This window comes from Hylobates moloch, unplaced genomic scaffold (assembly GCF_009828535.3).
Source record: "Hylobates moloch isolate HMO894 unplaced genomic scaffold, HMol_V3 SCAFFOLD_12, whole genome shotgun sequence".
Classification (NCBI taxonomy): domain Eukaryota; kingdom Metazoa; phylum Chordata; class Mammalia; order Primates; family Hylobatidae; genus Hylobates; species Hylobates moloch.
Window position 1 is genome coordinate 34,071,321 of NW_026652287.1, and position 13,520 is coordinate 34,084,840.

The 13,520-nt window shown below is 50.4% G+C and overlaps 1 pseudogene; it reads right to left on the minus strand.

The window, feature by feature from the left end:
- Positions 1-7,638: 7,638 nt before the first annotated feature.
- On the minus strand, positions 7,639-11,103 carry LOC116479468 (cytoplasmic tRNA 2-thiolation protein 1-like; annotated as a pseudogene).
- Positions 11,104-13,520: the final 2,417 nt, after the last annotated feature.

Here is a 13,520-nt window from a genome sequence, read left to right on the forward strand (position 1 = left end):
GATTACACAACGTGAATGGTAAGTATATTTTTGATAACACAAACATGGAAAAATATTGCAAGCTAGGAAATGTCTGATCTTCTGATAGTCATCTTTTCGTAAATTTTTTGAAGAAAAAATAATTTTCTTTAAGGAGAATATGACAAAAAGTTAATAAAAACTCATCCTTCTTACCAAAAATTTTGATAGATTTGACAACATCACAATGGAAAATATCGCCAGGCTCAGTGCCTCATGCCTGTAATCCCAGCACTTTGGGAGAGTGAGGCGGGAGGATCACTTGGGCCCAGGTGTTCGGAACGAGCCTGGCAATGTACTGAGACCCTGTCTCTACAAAAAGAAAAGAAAAAGTTAGTGGGCATGGAGGCACATGCCTGTGGTCCTAGCTACTTGGAAGGCTGAGATGGGATGATCGCTTGAGCCCAGGAGTTCAAGAAGAGCCTGGGCAACATAGTAAGATCTCATCTCTACAAAAAATCAACAAAAATGAGTTGGGCATGGTGGCAGGTGACTGTGGCCCCAGCTACTCGGGAGGCTGAGATGGGAGGATCACTTCTGCCCTGGAGGTTGAGACTGCGGTGAGCTGAGATCATGACACTGCAGTCCAGCATGGGCGACAGAGTGAGACTTTGTCTCAAAAAAAAAAAAAAAAGAATATATATATATATATATATACACACACATACACATATATATATGAACCAATAATGTGAGACCCTATGAAATCGCTTATACATCCAGTCTCTGTTTCCCACTTCGTCAAATGAGAATTATTAACCAAACCTCTCTTAGGTTGGTTATGAAGATTAAATGAGGCATAGATGGAAAAGCCCAGCCCTGAGTCTGGAACTTGGGGAGCTTCAGTGAATGTCCATCTCTTTCCTAAACCCTTATCCGAGAGGAGATCCAGGCACGGACTTGCTACTTAAAGCGTGGTCCAAGAGCCGGCAACATCAGCATAATCTGGAACCTCAGAAAAATACCTTGTTCTTCCCTGTCCCTTAGCCAGGCCGGTACTACAATTCAAAAGAATGATCCTTAGCTCAACAAGAGGAGTGAGAGGAAAAGCACAGCGATATGTCTCTTTCCCTGGCCTCTCCTTCCCAAAAGGGACCCAGCCTTTTCGAAGCCTCTCTTACTTAGGTGCCCCGCTGGCCTACAGCTCAGAACCGTGTGCTTGTAAATTTGTGTCCATGGCAGAGTTGAGAGTTTCCTGAACTCAGAGCACAGTTATGGTGCAGAACCATGGACAGCGCCAAACCCTGGTCTAGTTGTTCCCCAAATCGGGCATGGCGGATGGAGCGCCCCCTGGGGGCAGAACTCTGGCCTGTCTCAAATGCAGAGGTAAGAAGGTTGGAAAGTAGGGTTGGTTACATTCTGTGCTGCAGGACAGATGCGCTGGTCAGAGGACATCCAAACTCCTCCTCAGTCTTCTTCTGAAGTCCCCCTCATTTTAGGGAAGAGAAGACTTAACTTTAGAGAGATGGTGCATTTCTCACAGGCCATTGGGATCCTTGCCTCTCTGGGCTGACTCTGCCCTCACTCCTTCCAGGAAACCTTCTATGTGGCAGGCTCCATCTCTTCCTCCCTTCCTTTTCCAGTGAGTTGATAATTTGCTCTTGCTTTGAATCCCTTATTTGTTCTGTCATGGTGTTCTGAACAACAGAACATGATATGTGATCCTTTTCCGTACCTGACTCTGTGCCAAATCCTGAATCAGCTCAAATGAAGGAATGAAGTATCTATCAGAAGGCTGGTTGTGAAGTTATATTTGGAGCTGAGGGGTCACAGAAACAAGTTCTAAGTTTTCCTTCATTATACATGAATGGTAAGTGTTTATACTGGGAAAATGATCTTGGGGCGTCAGTGGACCACAAGATGGAGAGAGTTGTCATGAAGGGCAGAACAGGCAAGGCAATGTCAGGGTAAAATGGATGTGGGTTAAGGAGAGAGAGATCTGATAAATACTGTGAAGACGGGAGGCCCATAGGACTGGAGGAACTGTTAAGAAGTCAAAACTCACACTGAAGGTGTGAGTGAAGGGCTTATCAGAAACCTGAGAATAAGCGAGGAGACATACAAAAATTCAGTGACTTTCTGAACTCAGATTGACACCAGAAAAACCACAAACGTCACAGTCGAGTGTGAAGCTGGAGCCAGGGCCTCAGTTCTGAGTCACAGTCTCTGACCATGAAGGGCCCCCCTTGCAGGTGAGTTTCAGTTCCACCTTCTTGTGACTTCTTGTGTGATCAGGACCGGGTGGAGGGGCAGAAGATTCAGTTTCAGGGCTCCTAGACTCTTCTGTTCTGAGAGAGATCTCCGAGTTCCAAGTGAACAGAGAAGAGGTGGGGCATGCCCCATTCATTTTCTGAGGAGAGGTAGGAATGGATGCCTGGAGGAGGCAACATCTGAGTGAGGAATGAGATGGCAGGGGGCACTGAACAGGTTATCAGTAGGCCTGGGGTGAAAGGAGGTCAGCTTTCACTTCTCTGGTAGTTGTTTGAGGGCAGAGGACTCCTAACAGAGAGAGGAACTTGGAGCAGCCCAATCCAGGAAAAGTCTCTAGCTGTCCTCTTTCTGTAGCTGCCTTGATCTCCAGATAGAAGAGACTCATCAGGCGATGTCAGGAGTCCCAGACTCACCCCCCTCCAAACCCGAGATGCTGCTGTTGCCCCTGCTGTGCGTGTGCAGGGGCAAGAGGATTGCAGGAAATGTGACTTCACAGAAGGTCCTTGGTCATCATTTGGGGTACAGCTTGGAGAAATATGCAGGAAGCTGCAGGTCTTAGATTTGAAGACGTGGTACGGGACAAACTGCCTCTGTATCCTCATGCTTTGATCTCTCATCTTGAAATTTTTGTGCTTACTCTAGAAGAGCGTATGTCTTTTGGTTTGTGGAAGAGGTCAACATTTCCATTTCCATGATCCTCCTATTTCCACAAATAGACCAGGTCAAAAGCTGCAGGGGAGACACCAAGAACCATAGGCTGATTCCACCTCCTTGGAGACCTTCACTGAGCAACAGAGATGCCAAGAAGGAGGGGAGCATGACATTTTTCCCTCATGAGGAGAAGACTATTTGTGAGATATTGTCACAAACAGAAAACATAATCTCTAAATGTGAAAGGTAGAGTACTACTCTACTTACAGAGAGCTTAGGTGTTCCTGTGTCCCACATCTGAGCACCTCTCATGCTTGAGGGCCAGTTGCGAGTTTGGAGGGCTCAGAGAAGGTAGATTTGCCACTGCCTTCTTCTTTCACATTTTAGACTCTGTTATGTTTCGTACTGGAGCATCCAGGTGAGGATGGCCCCTTTCCAGAACCAATAGCCACGAACTGGATCTGGGTCCATCTGGGGATCCTGGAGTGAGAAAAGTGCAAGGTGCAAGCTCTTCTGATCATCACAACCACAATAATTGTGTGTGGGGATGGAGGGAGGTGTGTCTCAGGGTGACCCATTGCCAGTAACAGTTCTTGGGTGTCCTGTATCCTTAGCAGGCTCTGACATGGGGAAGTCAGAGCCCCCTTTCACCCAGATTTCATGATTCCTAGGATGTGAATGTCAGGTGTCTGGGTCAGCACTTGTGGGGAGAGGGAGGACCTGGGGCACAGAGGAGGGTATGGTACCAGGAGTGGCCTGTGCATCAGCCCCTGAGCTGAGTCCTCTTCCTTCAGCTCAGGGTCCTTCATGCCTTCCACAACCCAATCCTTTGGATGAAATAGGTTGCTGATTCCAAGCATAGACTGAAAAGCTAAGTAGAACATTTGAATCTCATGGGGATAGAATGATAAACGTTATGGCTGAGGGCTTGCCGAGGAAAAAGGGCCATGGTAAACACTGTAGTGCTGCGATTGGGACCTTGTAGAGTAAGGATGAGTTTGAACTAGATGATACCTCATAAGGATTAAAGCCAGACCAAATTCCCTCAATATCTGATCAAATTGAAGTGGTCGGCTTGCCACAAGCAAGAGTAAATATGCCCTGAAGAAGGATAATGTGACTCAGAGTTTAAAATTACCTCTATAGGTTTTCATCACTCCACCAGACAAGAGTGTGGCCAGGGAAACAGCAACCAAGAGTTTTATGAGAATAAAGCGCTCACTAGAGGACCTAGAACTTAATGCAAATGTGGTAGAGCTGGAAAGTGATGCTTTGGAGAAGGCAGGATGATCATGAGAGCATCATTAAGCAGTTCCATTGAAGAACAGGTGAGGGTAGGCAAGCTAGAGCTTGCAGGGATATATGAAAAGCCAAGTATGCCCATTATTATCATGGGACCCCCCAAAGGGGGATCTCAGAAAGTTCTATGGAAAACTGTTGCCTATGTAGCTACTGCCTCTGTAAGCACACAACCAAGCAGGTGGTGGTAGACTTGAGGCTGGTGTTGGTCATCCCCAGGGCTGGCAAATTGGGAAGACGGCCTGCATGTGGAGCAAAGCAGGGAAAACTGCCCAATACATTATGCTATTTTATAGTTTACAGCAGGAGGGTAATTCTGGTACTAGTTACTCCACTCTGCCTGGTTATTATTATTCATCACATTCACAGTTTTAATGGTTCTTTTAAAAATGTAATCCAATACAATGGTGAAACTCTCCATTTTAGCATCTGTTTTTACGTGATGAAAATTAAAGTCCATACCTAAAACTCATATCTAGAACACCTGTAAATACATCTGTGCTTGATGCCCAGCCTCTTGGTATTCAACCATTTTGTCAATCTCCTGGCATGCTTGTAAACTTTTTAATCTTTAATTGAATTTCTAGTATTTTGTCTGAAAAACTGCAGAGATTTTTTTGAGCTCTGACTGAAACTTTCCTCCTCCGGATTCTAGTACAGTCTAGAACAGCACTGTGCGACGGAACTTTCATGACGATGGAAGCGTTGTGTCTACATTGTTCAATATGGTGGTACGGAGCTCTTGAAAGGTATTTAGAGTGACTGAGGATTTAATTCTTAATTTTATTTTAATTAATTTAAAGATAAATCAGCTCATGTGGCTAGGGCTACCCTATTTTTGCTTTCTGGCAAGTGGAATAGGGACAGATCCCTTAAGCCGGCCCCAGGTTGAGTGAGTTTGAAGATGGGTTTTGGTCTTTTTGTGGACAGGTCCACTCCCAGTTGACCCTTACTTTTTTTTTTTGGGACGGAGTCTCGCTCTGTCGCCCAAGCTGGAGTGCAGTGGTGCGATCTCAGCTCACTGCAAGCAAGCTCCACCTCCTGAGTGCACGCCATTCTCCTGCCTCAGCCTCCTGAGTAGCTGGGACTATAGGCGCCCGCCACCACGCCCGGCTAATTTTTTGTATTTTTAGTAGAGATGGGGTTTCACCTTGTTAGCCAGGATGGTCTCGATCTCCTGACCTCGTGATCCACCCGCCTTGGCCTCCCAAAGTGCTGGGATTACAGGTGTGAGCCACTGCACCCGGCCGACCCTTGCTTTTAATCTGTAACCCTTCTTGAGCTCTAACGGAAGGTTTGGGGTGTTTACTGGGCCTCTCCTTATCAGACCCGGAACATCACATTTGGCTTACCCAGTTCCATCAGACTGCTGACAGGAGAGTTTAAACATGTTGGGCTCACCTCAATGATCTTCCCTTCCTTCCAGGGTTTTGGTCCCTCAAGTCCTGTCTACCTTTGTAGCACCAGGCTCCATGATCTATTTGTATTTATTTAATTTTATTAATTTTTTTTTTTTTTTTTTTTTTGTAGAGACAGGGTCTCTGTATGTTGCCCAGGCTGGCCTCAAACTCCTGAGCTCAAGTGATCCTCTCACGTTGGCACCCCAAAGTGCTGGGATTATAGGCATGAGCCACTGCACCTGGCCACCATTATTTCTGTCTCCAGCCCCAGCCATAACACTGCTGAAATCTCAACTCAGGTTCCCATCCTCTTAGCCTCTGCTTTCTGCTTGCTTCCTTAGCCTTTTGGCCCCTCCAGTGGAATGAGCTTCCCTTTTCTCTGGGATCCTGGCCAACTTGGTAGTTCTCCAATGTCATCAGATTGTTTTTGTGTGTGTATGTGTGTCTTGTTTTTCCAGTTGGTCTCAGTCTCAGCGTGGAAGTGTTGTCCTGACATTAGCTACTCTATCATGGCTAGAAACCTCGCTTGCCTTATTTGATCCCTTTCCAAAGTCACCTTCTCAAAGAGACCCTGGCCTTTCAAACTAAAGTAACACCTTTTTACACTTTTTCCCTTTATGCTATTTCTTATCCACAGCACTAATTATCCGACATTATATAGGTGTCTTTCCCACAAGGCCGTAAGCTCCATGAAAGATTCTGTCTTTTTTCTCTCACCAGTGCCTAGAACAGCCCCTGCACACATCAGGTGCTCAATAAGTGTTTCTTGGATGAATAATGCTGTATTGTCCAGTGGGGAGAGAGGTCTGGTCTTTGCCCTTAATGATCAGTCTAATTAGGGAGAGCATAACCCAAAACGGTTGGAAGGCCACAGAGCCAGGGCAGGACCTATGGGTGGGGGACCTATAGGGTGGGGTTTGGGAGATCCCTATGCCCTGGATTGGGTGGGAGGGGAGAATCAGGAAGGTCCTCTTTCTATAAGGGCCCTGGAGGGTTTGAGCAGGCAGATGGGAAAGGGAAGGCATTCCTGACTAGGGAGGCAAGCCAGGAAAGCTCGGATGTGGGACTGAGAACACCAAATCTCCCACAGGTTAGGCAGGAATTTTCTGGGCCTCACTCCTTCCAGGACCAGCTGAGCAGCTATCCTGAAACTAAAAGCTCCCTGGTGGCCAAACCTTAATATGAACAACCAAGTTACTGAATCCTCCCAAGAGTACCCTGATGTGGGGGAAGTGAAGAGGGAGTGTTGCTTCTATTTTCAGAGGAGGAAATGGAAGGTCAGAAAAGTTAAGCCGCGATTCAGGCTCGCGCAGCTCTGCCTTCAGAGCTTGAGAGGTCTGCAAAGCCCACCAGCCCCTCCTTACCTATGACAAGAGAGGGCAAGGGAGATTCAGGTGGTGATGGATGAGGATAGCATAGCATGGGGGAAAGGCAATCCCAAAATCTCTGACAGCTCTGGAGCCAGGCCAACCTGGTGGGAGCCCCCAGGTCAGTTACTGCGGCTAAGGCTGCAGCCAGTGAGGCCGTGGTGGAGACGAAATGAGGGCGCAGCGCGCGCTGCACACGAAGCGCTGGAAGCGAGGCATCGTGTCGGGGGCTGTGAATGGCGTGTGTCCATCAAGTCATGTCACTCCGCTTACCCCACTGCGGGCAAACAGGAAACATCAGGAATCTGGTGCTCAAGGAGGGTCAGGACCATGCTGAGCGCACCCAGCACCAGCAGAGGCACTGCGCAGGAGGTCCCCAACCAACCCCCACTCGCTCAGGAATCACAAGGTGTTCAGCCCCCTCCTCCCTGAGACCCAGGAGTCCACGACCCCAGGCCCTCCTTCCTCAGCCACAGATGTCTGGGTCCCCAGCCCCACTTCCTCTAGGCCTTAGTCCTGGCCCTCTCCTCTCTCAGACCTAGGATGGCCCCCCAGCCCTCTCCTCCCTCAGAGCCAGAAGGCCAGCTCGAGACCCTTCCTCCCTGAAACCCCGAAGTCTGGGGTCCCAGCTTCTTTAGGGTTCCAGGTCACCAGGCCCCCATCCCCCCTCCCACCTCACATGGAAGGCCGGGTAAGGTAACAGGTTCATTCACAGTGTCATTTACAGCCAGCCCCAACCCGGGGGCGTTTGATCCCGGCGGGAGGCCCGGAGTCGCTAGAAGGTGGGGACGGTTTCGGAGGTGGGGGCCCGGGCCGGATCCCCGGGCGTCCCCGGCGTCGCCTCCACGTCCAGCCCCCGGCGGCCCTTGCGGATGGCCAGGCGGGAGAGCGCGCAGGCCCGGCAGAGCGCGCGGCTGGCCAGCGCCCCACAGCAGGAGCAGGCGCCGGGGCGCGGGGGCCGCGCAGACGGGGCCAGCGCCAGGCGCTCGGCCGAGTGCACGAGGTCCAGCACCGCCGGCGGCCGCGCCGCCTCCAGGCGCTTGAGCAGGTCCCGGGCGCTCCTCTCTTATGAGAAGTAGTCGAGGCGGCGGAAGTGCCCGTCCCGCATCACCTCCTTCTACGAGGCGAACTGCAGCGGGCGGCGGCGCTGCAGGGTGCCCCCCTAGCCCGGAGAGCCCAGGCCCCCGCCCTGGGCCAGCCGCCCCGCAGGAAGTTCATGAGCACGGTCTCCACCATGTCGTCGGCGTTGTAACCTGGTGGGGAGAGACGGGAGAGGGTGAGGTGGGGCGCGGAGGGCGCTGCTGGCCAGGGAGCCCCTCGGGGAACCAAGGGTCCACAAGGACCCAGAGAGAGACTGGGAGGGGAGACCCACGGAAACCCAGGGCACAGTGGGGCCGCCAGAACCCAGAGAGAGAGCGACGGCGACGGGGACAGCGAGCCATGGAGACCCCCGAACAATGTGCAACAGCCAGGATCCAGAGACAGGGACGGGGAGACAGAGCCATGGAGACCCCTGGGGCACTGTGGGCAACCAGGACCCAGAGAGAGACGGGCGGGGGGGAGAACCAGGGCACAGTGGGGCCGCCAGGACCCAGAGAGAGACGGGGAGAGGAGCGCGGACCGTAGAAACCCAGGGCACAGCGGGGCCGCCAGGACCCAAGACAGAGAGGGGCAGGGGGAGGGGGAAGAGATACTGATGGGGAACCGGACCATGGAGACTCCCGGGCACCATGGAGCAGCCAGATGGAGACTGGAGGTGGACAGAAAACCTGAAGGGAACACAAACAAGCTCTTTGGCGGAGCCCTCATTTGCCGTCCACCTACTGTATACCAGGCCCTTTGCTAGCTCTCCTTCCACATAGCGGGGGAAAAGTGCTTTGAGCTGCAAACACCATTTCAGCCTCAATTAAAACTGCATTTCAGACTACACAGGAGAAAAAACGGCCATTTAATGGGGATTCTCAAGAGAGCTGTAGACACAAGTGCCTCTGGGAATGCAGACCACGCAGTTTAGAAAGACCAGAAAGAAAGTTAGTGAATACATATACACCAGTCGCCATACAATTTAAATGGGAACTATGCTTATTCTGCATCTTGTCATCTTATACTTGAGTCTGTATATTAAAATGCTGTTCTTCTTAGGGCTTCTCAAGTTGATCATATTTCCCCTCCTCAAGGCCTTTGCCCCTCAGTGACCTCAGCTCAGAACACCCCCCGCCCAAACTCCAACTCATCCTTCACCTGGTTATTCACTGAGCCTTCGGGTCTCAGTTCACTCAGGAAACGTTTCCTTAATCCCCACCTTTTCCCCGTCACTAGGACCCCCGATATAAATTCACACATTCTGTGTCATTTTCCGTAGTAGCATTCGTCAGGTTATAATTACCTTCGTGAGAATCAGGCAGGAGTAGAGACTGTCTTGTGCTCTTGTGCTCTTGTGCATCGTCATAACAGCAAACATGTACATCATGTTTACTGTTTTTCAGCCTCTAGTCTAAGTGCTTTATATATAACTCATCTAATTCCCAACTCAAGGACCCAGATACTATTAACATCCCCATTTTACAGAAGATGAAACGGAGGTTAAGTAATTTGCTCTAGGCAACTCAGCTTGTATCTGGTATTTAGTCAATGGACGATGATTACTTATTGAAGTAATCACTGAGAGAAAATAAGAGTTGTCAGTGAGAAACCTATAAAGAAAAGGAGTTAAGAGATGCAGCAGCGTTTCAGACTGTGTGACTTTTGATGAGAAACACCTCTTCACATCTCTCTTTGTGAAGGGAGATGCAAAGAAAGTCATTTCCCTCTACTAAAAATACAAAAATTACCCAGGTGTGGTGGCAGGTGCCTGTAAGCCCAGCTACTCAGGAGACTGAGGTAGGAGAATCGCTTGAACCCAGGACACGGAGGCTGCAGTGAGCCTAGATTGCACCACTGCACTCCAGTCTAGGTGACATAGTGAGACTCCATCTCAAAATAATAATAATAATAATAATAATAATAATAATAGCAGAGTACTCCAGCCTTAGCTCCTACAAGCTATGTGTCCAGAATTGGTTCCTTCCAGTGGGTTCTTGGTCTCGCTGACTTCAAGAGTGAAGCCGTAGACCTTCACAGTGTTACAGCTCATGAAGATAGTGCGGACCCAAACAGAGAGCTGCAGCAAGAGTTACTGAGAAGAGCAAAAGAACAAACATTCCAGAGAGTGAAAGGGGACCCAAATGAGTTGCCACTGCTGGCTCGGTGGCCAGCTTTTATTCCCTTATTTGGCCCCACCCACATTCTGCTGATTGACCCATTTTACAGAGCACTGATTGGTTCATTTTACAGAGCGCTGATTGGTCCATTTTACAGAGTGCTGATTGGTCTGGTTTTATAGAGTGCTGATTGGTGCATTTACAAACCTTTAGCTAGACACAGAGCACTGATTGGTGTGTTTACAATCCTTTAGCTGGGCAGAAAAGTTCTCCAAGTCCCCACCTGACCCAGAAGCCCAGCCGGCTTCACCTCTCACTAAGATGATGGCAGAGACCCAGAGGCTTGAAAACCCTGCCTTACTCCATCCTAGGGAGGCACACGTACTACCCACATGAGCCTTCAGTAGGCTCCGGCCCTAAATAGGCACATGCGTATTTCCCCAGCTCCTTACTGGGATCCTCCCTCTAAGCCACACCCGATGCCCTTGTCGACAGCCATGAGCTGCAGTGAGATGCCCAGGCGTGGCGCCAGGGCGCGCAGCACGTGCGGCAGCACCGTGGAGTCCTTGCCGCCCGAGGCGCCCAGGGCCGCCACTGCGCCTGACAGCAGCAGGTGGCCCACGAGCACCATGTGCTGCACCTCCGCCTCGAAGGTGGCGCAGAAGCAGGAACCGCACAGCGCTTGGCCGGAGCATGGACGGTGGAGGGAGGCGCGTGCCACGTGGCAGGAGGCACAGGATGGGGCGGGCATTGCAGGAAAGGACAGCTTCTCCTAGACCGGGAGAGGAGGCGGGTTACACATGTGTCATTGCCTTTGAGGAGTTCCCTAGATAGTGCCCCTGCCTGGAATAGACCAGGGACAGCTGTGGGCAGGCTGCTCTTATATACGTGGGTTATAAATGGATTCTGGTGTAAGAAGGCCACTGCCTCCAGGAAGTCTTTCTGGACTGCACCCATTATGCATCAAGAAGAGAAGGAACTTAAGCTGATTTCAGGGGGGAAAAGAGGGAGCAACAAGCAGGTTATACCCAGAATTAGATCGTGTCCTGTCCAAAGGGGTGAGGGCGTCTATTAAGGACCAGTTGTAACAACTTTCAGGAGGCCACCCATGTTACAGCCCTGATCAGAAGGTAGATATTACTGACTATTCAGAGAGGTTGGGAGGGGAGGGGTCAGAGACTCTTAAGGACAGAGGGAGGCCATTCTCTGTTCAAGGGAAGGGGGCTATACAGAAAAGACCAATTGGGTTTCACTTTCAGGGGTGGGAGTGGGCATACTGTCTCCAGGAATGGGTCCTGATTGTGTCTTACAAGGACACACACAGGCAGGCTAGATCACACCTCTAGGGAGACTAGCAGGGGTTGCACCTATTTTTGAGGTGAGTGTGTGGGCCTCCAGTTCTGCACTTAACCCTGCTCTGGTATCAGAATCCACCTAAGCTTCTGTGGCCCCATAAAGACACAGAGAGGTTAGGAGGGGAAGGGTCAGTGATGGGGTTGGCTCATCCTTGGCCCCCATCTGTTCTCTTTCCTACCTCATCCCTCCCCACCCAGCCAAGACTAACTGTCCAGTCAAACCTCCTTGGTGCCACTTGCCTGGTGAACCCATAAAAACTCCCCAGGCTCAGTCCCCCTCCTCAAGCCACCACCACATCCGGCCTGGACTACTGCCGTCACCTCCTTGCCATTCAGAGCAGGTCACGCTGCTTCTAGGATTTACCGCAATGTGTGGAATTATTTCATATGACTGTGTATTTACTGTCTCTAACTTCCATGCAAGTAGAGACCAGTGCCACTCAGATGTCTGATAGGCATCTCAAAACCCAAATTCCTGATTCCTCCAACTTAACGGGCTTCTCCTGGAGTACAGGGCAGCTACATCCCTTCCAGCTGCTCAGGCCAGAAGCTTTGGGGTCCAGGACGCTGGACTGCTCTTTCTCTCACTACAGTTGTCACTCTCTCAGTGCGTGGAGCCAAATTGAAATGCTAAGTCCGGAACTTTTCGAACTCCAGGTGCCCAAATGAAAAGTCACACATATTGTTTGACTATAGCTTCAAAACAGCCAAACACTTCTGACCATCTCCATGGCAGCACCCTAGTCAGGTCTGCCTCTCTCCTGGATGGCTGCAGCGGGCTCCTCACAGGTCTCCATGCTCCCCGCCTTGCCTGCTCCACACGCACTCCTTCACATAACAGCCAGTGGGATCCTGCCCTGGATCTCGTCTCACTTTAGTAACTGCTGGCTGGGCACGGTGGCTCACACCTATAATCCCAGCACTTTGGGAAGCCAAGGAGGGTGGATCACAAGGTCAGGAGTTCAAGACCAGCCTGGCCAAGATGGTGAAACCCTGTCTCTATTAAAAATACAAAAAAATTAGCTGGGCATGGTGGCAGGCACCTGTAATCCCAGCTACTTGGGAGGCTGAGGCAGAGAATTGCTTGAACCTGGGAGGCAGAGGTTGCAGTGAGCCGAGATCGTGCCATTATACTCCAGCCTGGGTGACAGAGCGAGACTCTGTCTCAAAAAAACAAAAAACAAAATGTAACTGCTAATGGCCGACGAGGCCCTACATGCTCTGGCTCCTTGTTTCTCTGTCCTCATCTCCTTCCACTCTCCTTCCTCCTCACTGGTGTCTACTCTTGAGTACCCCCAGGAACACTCTTGTCTCTAGTTGTTTTCACTGGCTCTTCTCTTTGCCCAAAGCACTCTTCCCTGTCACTGAGCCATCAAGCAGCCCTCAGGACTCAACTGCGGTGACGTCAGGTACATCTGTCACAGCAGAGCAATGTCCCCTTTGAAATACTTTCTCCCACAGCTTTTGATTCAGTCCTCCCTCTTTGTTCTTGTTTTTTGCCTCCTGCTTAATATCTTCTGGGGAGGCCTCTTCACAGTCCTCAGATCCTGCCCATCACCCCTCTTCTCATTCTCTTTGTGGGTGACTCTGAATCGCAATGTCCACCAGCCTGGCCCTCCAAATGCCCCACAGAAGATCCCATCTAGGCCTCTCATATCACAGTGCCCAACTGACCAGCTGTCACACCCCAAGGCAGAAACTTACCTAACCAAGCTCCCCATCTCCCAGAAGCAACGCCACCTTTCACCCAGCTTCTCTAGGGAAGACAACTCAGCTTTTTCAACCTCTGAATCTACAGTCACCTAGTACTGGGGTTCACTTCCTGAGGTCCTTATCAGATCCAGTTGCATCCCTGTTTTAGTTACCTACCCACCTCAGCCAGATGAACTTCCCATTGGTTTTTCAACCCCTTGCATCTTTGGCCAGGCTGATCTCATTGCCCAGGACACTTCCCTAAACACTGTGGTAGACCTAACTCTTACCTTCAAGTCTCAGCTCAAACTTTCATTCATTCATTTA